The sequence below is a fragment of the Myotis brandtii genome, unplaced genomic scaffold (assembly GCF_000412655.1).
Source record: "Myotis brandtii unplaced genomic scaffold, ASM41265v1 scaffold642, whole genome shotgun sequence".
In the NCBI taxonomy this organism is placed as follows: domain Eukaryota; kingdom Metazoa; phylum Chordata; class Mammalia; order Chiroptera; family Vespertilionidae; genus Myotis; species Myotis brandtii.
The window spans coordinates 285,726-292,898 of NW_005370473.1; the positions used below are offsets into that span (position 1 = coordinate 285,726).

General features: G+C 45.5%; 1 pseudogene; it reads left to right on the forward strand.

The window, feature by feature from the left end:
* The first annotated feature begins 318 nt into the window (after positions 1-318).
* On the forward strand, positions 319-2,638 carry LOC102256654 (annotated as a pseudogene).
* Positions 2,639-7,173: the final 4,535 nt, after the last annotated feature.

Genomic DNA, 7,173 nt, shown 5'->3' on the forward strand with positions numbered 1-7,173 from the left:
TTATCAAATTGTATTGTGACTGCCTCTTTATCTATTAGCATCCCACCCAGATGGGAGGGAAGTAATTCGATCCATCTTGCTCATGGGTGTGTCTGCAGTGCTTGGCATGATGCCTGTGACACAGTAGGTGCCCAATAATTATTTGCTTATTGACTGACCAATTGACAAACTGACTGAAATATGATTCCTATCCACATGAGCTCAGTCTCAAGAGGAGACAGCGGTGTGGACAAAAAAGTTCAGCGACACAGAAATAGGTCTCAATCTGACTCAGCTTGAGGCCGGGGGGGTGGGGGGGACAGACATTCCACAGAGGCAATGGCGTTTAAGCTGGGCCTCAAAAAGATGAGTAGGAATTGGCCACAGCAGAGAAGGGGCAGGGTAAGGAAACTCATTTTAAGCAAAGCTCCTTGCCATGGGTCAAGGAGCACAGTATGTTTGAGAAATGGTGGGAATACATGGTGTGCCCAGAATATGATGTGCAGATATCATATTGGCTGATGTGGGCTGGGGTCAGACTATTAATTTTCCAAAGAACTTATTTTTGCATATAAACCTGTGACTTTTCCTGAACATCAAAGAGCAAAAAGCAACTTTATGATCCCTTTTTACAGTCAGGAAAGGGGAGACATAGAGTCCAGAAGGCTTTTCTGTTGCTCAGGATGGTGCATGAATATCCATTTGCTCCTGAGGTTGAGACTTGTTACCTCTTCAGGGCCACCAGCTAAGCACCTACATTTCTGCTGAGGCTGAACATCTGGATAAAAACATCTGCACGCCCCCTCCTCCTGCCCCAAACCTTGACAATTCTCAAGAGAAACTGGTTGAGTGAGTGGTTGTCTAATTCTGTTCCAGAGTTCTCCAGGGAAGGCTTTCTCCCGTTACTCCTTATCATTCTGAAATCTCTCCAGCCCTAACTTAATTCATTCCTCTTGTTAGTCTTTTCAGACATAAGGAATAATTTGTCTATATCCCCTGCATAAAATCACTGCCTATACTCCAAGGCAAGAATTTAACCACCCATTTGCCTTCTCCAAAGAAAACAAATTTGATTCCTTAACTGTTTTCTTAATGAATCCATTCTCTCTCCCACAACCTTAACTTCTTAAGGCCATTTTCATCTCTCTCTCTCTTCCCCTGAATCCTTTGGTCCAAATGCATGGACTAGAACTGAAGAGGAAATGTAAAACCAAAATAGTGTTTCTTAAGATAGGTGAGGACTGGAGCAGCTGCCACCAAGTCCAGATCCAAGGCTATGTACCACCAATGCCTGCCTTCCATCTTCTCTGATTCCTTTTGATTCTAAGTCCTGTATAGCAATTTTCAAGGATCAGCTGATTGTGAATCTCCTTAAGGTAAAACAAAGCCCCCAGAATAAGATTACAGTAGTTGGGGTTGGTGCTGTTGGCATGGTCTGTGCAGCTAGTATCATAATGAAGGACTTGGCAGATGAACTTGTTCTTGTTAATGTCATGGAGGACAAATTGAAGGGAGAGATAATGGATGTCCAACAAGACAGCCTTTTCCTCAGAGCACCAAGAATTGACTCCAGCAAAGATTATAATGTAACTGTAAACTCCAAGCTGGTTATTATCACAGCTATCAACAAGAGAGAGAAAGCTGTCTTAATTTGGTTTAGTGTAACATGAGTATTTTTAAATTCATCATTCCTAATTTTGTAAAATACAGCCCCAAAATGCAATTTATTGTTTCCAATCCAGTGGATATCCTGACTTATGTAGCTTGAAAGATAAGTGGCTTTTCAAGAAAACCCAGGTTATTAGAAGTGGTTGCAATCTGGATTAAGCTGGGTTCCATTACCTAATGGGGGAGAGGCTGGGCATTCACCCATTACACTGTCATGGGTAATCCTTGGGGAACATGGTGACTCTAGTATCCTTGTGTGGATTAGAGTGAATTTTGCTGGTGTCTCCATAAAGAATGCATCCTGATGCCCTGGCTGGTTTTTCTCAGTAATTAGTGCATCAGCCCATGAACCAAAGGGTCTCGGGTTCAATTCCCAGTCAAGGGCACGTACCTGGGTTGCAGGTTCAATCCCTGGCCATGATCAGGAGGCAACCAATCGCAACTAGTAGATGTGTCTCTCACATTGATGTTTCTCTCTCTCCCTCCTTCCTCCCTACCACTCTCTAAAAATCAATGGGAAAAAATATATTTGGGTGAGGATTAACAACAACATCAAAAAAAGAATCTGCACCCTGATTTAGGGACTGATGCAGATAAGGAACAGTGGAAAGAAGTTCACAAACAGGTCGTTGGCAGTGCTTATGAGGTGATCAAACTGAAAGACTACACATCCTGGGCCATTGGCCTATCTATAGCAGGCTTGGCAGAAAGTATAAAGAAGAATCTTAGGCAGGTGCATCTAATTTCCACCATGATTAAGGGTCTCTATGGAATGAAAGAAGTCTTCCTTAGTGTTCCTTTTATCTTGGGACAGAATGGAGTCTCAGATGTTGTGAAGGTGACTCTGACAGCTGAGGAAGAGGCTCATTTGAAGAAGAGTGCAGACACACTGTAGAGGATCCAGAAAGAGCTGCAACTTCACTGTCTAGGCTACAGCAGGATTTTAGTTGGAGATTGTGTATATTGTCCTTTTTCTCTGATCTGTGACTAAGAACATCAGTTTCCTAAAGATAGAGATAGTAATGGTTCATAAAACCCAGCATTTGCATCTTGATGCTGGAGGGTCCTTATCTTGTGTAGTCCTAAACTGGTTATTGTGAAATAGTTCCACCTCCTCAAAGGCACCACTGCCAATGTTGCTCACGCTACAGTTGCCCTTCAGACTAGATGTGTGTTCACTGTGTGTTATATAACTTCTGGTTCCTTTACCCAACATGCCTAGTCCAACTTCTTTTTTTTCTCCAATCACATCCTGGGATCCGATGTATAAGTCCAATACTGCATGTCTTGTGCATAATTGTTCCAAAGGATCTATTCTGTGTACTATATGTATCAGATTAGTGTACATTGCCATATAATGTAAAAAGAAAAGTCTACACATAAATAATGCAGTCAACTATCCAAGTGTCATACCAACTAAAACACCAAATAAACCTTAAACGGTGGGGGGAGAGGGAAGGTAGGTGAGGGGTCCTTCGCAGAGCAAGGGCAGTCCCTTCAGTACAGGAATGCCTGCATGGTCCCACACAATTCAAGGCCAACCCAGGGAAGCAGATGTCATCTCATTGGCTGGAGGAGGAGAGGACATCATCAATCAAAAGACCCATTGATTTCACAGAGTGACAGTTGGTCTCAAAAGCCCCCCGGCGGAGACAGACATGGCCACCCTGAAGACTGCTGGTTTGCATAGTGAGAAGCCTGAGGAGGAGTGCAGAGTTTAAAGGGAGACTTCCGTCACCCCAGCCCTCTCTAGCCACATTGTGTCAAAACATAGATGCATGAGTCTAAGCACAGGCACATATGCAGCTCAAGACCGAGGGATAGTGATGGACATTGATAGTCCAGAGCCATGAAGTAAGCTTTTGTGGTACAGGAGTGAGAGTACAAAATTCAGCATGTCAGTACTGTCAGGCAGCTTAGTCTCATGTGGAAGAAATACCATGCAATCTGGCAGAAGCTATTGGATAACCAGGCTGCTCTCCTGGATAGGGAACATCTTGTTGACCCCATACATGGGGTACAGGGTCAGACACAGAGCCCAAGGGGAAAAACAAGGGCAAGACCCATGCAGATCCCATCTGAGATTGGGGGACCTGGACAGCACCAGAGAAGCCCTTAGAAATTTTTAAGGGAGTCACTCGAAAGTATGTTCGTGTATGTAGGGTGAGGAGGGGGGACCTGGGCAGGGGCCTCTCTTACCTGGGTCTAAGAAAATTACTGGCTTGAATTCAGGTTTGCCTGACTTCAAACCACTAATCCTGACCACTATAAAATATTGGGAATCATACCAAACTTCTTTTTTATAACAAAGCCAAGAATTAAAGCTTTAGATACAGATGCAGATATGGGCAGACCCACTGTATTGCCCCATTTCTCCTTGTCCTATCAAATGTTCAAGCCCTGCCCTGCACCTACTCTTGACAACCTTGCCCTCTCAGTAGGATCTACCGCCTTCATTCTTCTGACCTTCCTCTTTCTTCCTCACTCTGCTGTGTGTGAGACAGTCCCAGAACTTGGAAGCTAGGCACGAGGCACTATCGCTTCCTGGTAGCTCAGGGCTGGGAGGGGGAGCATATCAGGCAGACTTTGTGGAGCAAGTCAGAGTCAGGCAGAGACTGACTCTGGGGCAAGGCAGGACCTGGAAGAACAAATTGAAGATTAGGGTGATTTATGTGTTCATTTCTAGCCGTCAGTGGTGAGCTACTTTGAGGGAAAAGCCATGTCTTATATATTCTCTTATCCCTTTATGCCTTGAACAATGCCTGTCACTGTGTGTGCGTGCCTTGAATAAATGAAAAGATAAAAAGATGAATGACTGAAAGGTCCTGCCTTTGCCTGTTGAGATTGACTCAGAATTTAGGACAAGCTTGACCTTGTAGTTAAACCATCTGCAGATCCAGCTGCAAGGAGTAGAGGAAGAGGAAGAGGAGGTGGATCTGAGATTAAATGTCTCCTTCTCCCACGCCCCAGAAGAATTTCATTGCAGGTTCCACTCCTTCGATAGTTGTGACTCAGTGCTGCCCTCGGGCAACCACCCTAGCCCCTTAATAACAACAGTGCTGCCCAGGGGCAATTCTGCCTCCCATCAGAGACACAAAAATCCCTGGGGTTTCCTTAGAATCTCATCCCTGCTGTCACATGGGTCACTTATGAACTTATGAAACATCCAGTGGATCACTCTTACTTTTCGAAATAGTTCCCAAGGGAGTTCCACACCAGATAGACTCATGCCCCCTGGTGAACCACTCCTGGGATCTATCAATTGCTGTTTGCAGTCACCCAAGAACCTTAGTTTCAAATAATTAGCAGCTCCCTGGGAATGCTTACCTTTGCAAAATACCGCATGCTCATTTGAGCATAAAGAAGCATAAAGAGGCTCCTGATAGGAATATCAAAATCGCCTTTGAATACCGGATAATTTATAGGTATGTTCATACCCTTCACTAAGCTCTAGGTGACAGCTTGGCATGCAATTAACAAAACAAAACAAAACCTGGCCTCTGATCTGCTGAAGAGCATATTGAATAGGCCTATCTCACAGATGGTGGGTGACTCTTGGTGCCTTTCTGTGGAGAGCGGTCATGTGGAAGAGAGTCAGTGGAGAGAAGGCCCCGGAAATATGAAGGCAGCTCCTGAGCCAGCTGCGCTGGGAAAACAAGGTTTAAAACCCAAGGTTGGCGGGGATCAGACCCTGTAGCTGGGTGTGGGGGTGGCTAGGGCCTCACTCTATGAAGGCAGTTTCTCCTGGTTACAGGACTGCTGCTGTTGCTGTGCCCCTCCCACCCCACCCCTGCTCAGTGGTGCCAGCAGGCATACCTCAGGACGAACTGGCCATAGTGTATTCACTAAAGCAGGACTTGAGCCAATGATCATCATTACTTTTGTATCAAAATTCCAAACAGAATTCTAATGCTCATTTCCCTCCAGGCTTCCTTTTATATGTAGAAACTTCTGTATGCCATCTCTCTCACCCCAAGGTAATAAAACTCCATTGAAATAATAATAATAATAATGGCTAATATTAATTGTTCCCTTAAGTGTCAGAAACTACAGTGATCTTTCTAAAACACAAAGTTGATCATACCATTTTCCCACTCCTAGCCCTTCACTGATGCTTCATCACCCATGGGCTTTGCCCACACTCTCCACTTACATACATGTGTTCCATGATCTGCCTCAGCCTACCATTCTAGCTTTACTTCCTGTCAGTCTCCCCTCCCCACCCTCCCATACAGCCTCTGGTCTAGCAACACCAGCCACCCACCATTTCAGGAACAAGCCTCCTCCTATCAGGCCCCTTTCCTCTCCCTCTGCTTCCCAGGGAGGCTTTTTCTTCTTTGGCAGGTTTCTACTCCACCTTCACCATATAGCTCAGAAGTCACCTTCTCTATGGTGACCTCCCTCACTCTTCCAGGAGTTTCCTTTTCCATGCTCACCTACCAGTTTGTTTTCATCTTCGCACAGTCCTACGCAAATGACTGTTTCCATATCTGACTCCTCCTATAGGCCTTAACTCCCCAAGACAGAAACTGGTGGACACATCTTTGTGTAACCAGGGTGCTGGCTGTCTCCGTGTCCTGCAGCTCCAGAACGCACATGTGCTGTCTGCGCTCACCCTGAGCCCACCGAGTGCCCAGTGCAGTAACTCTCGAGGACCTGTGATCCACCTGGGAGCAATGCAGACTGTGTGGGGGCGGTGAAGGGTGACTCACAGGGCACACCCCACCACAAACAACTGAAAACTGGTCATCAGTTGTCTTCCCATGAAATTTCCTCCTTGGCCATGCTACAACCAGGGGCTTTTCTCTCTTCCCCTCCCCCAAAGAGTACCCCATTGTGTTGGCTCTTTTCTCCTCTATTTTTATGTATACATATATAAATGTTGCTTTTATATGAATTGATTTTTAAAATGCAAACAGAACATAAGAGTGAAAACTAAAATTAAAGTACCGTATCTCTTTTACACCCAGTTTCACTTTCCAGAAATGACTGCTTTCTTTACACTGTTTCTATTTTGAGTTCTGGCGGTTACCACCTAAACTTTAACTTCTATACTTAGATCTTATTTATCCATCGTAGACAATATCTACCGACTCCTCAATGAGAAATATGGTGAAATCAGCATACTTAATCCACTCCCATTTTCTTTTTCCATTCCCTCTCTCCTTTTCTTGATCTTTGTGATAGTCTTAATCTGTGTTCTTCTGGTAATTATCATTAAACTAGAGGCCCGGTGCAAAGAAATTTGTGCACTCGGGGTGGATCCCTCAGCCCAGCCTGTACCCTCTCGCAGTCTGGGACCTCTTGGGGGTTGTCCACCTGCTGGCTTAGGCCTGATCTCCAGGGGATCAGGCCTAAGCTGGCAGTCAGACATCCCTCTGGCAGCCCGGGAGCCCTCGGGGGATGTCCACTTGCCAGCGGGGAGCAGGCCTAAGCTGCAGTCGGACATCCTTAGCACTGCTGAGGAGGCGGGAGAGGCTCCCACCACTACCACTGTACTGGCAGCCGTCAGCCTGGCTTGTGGCT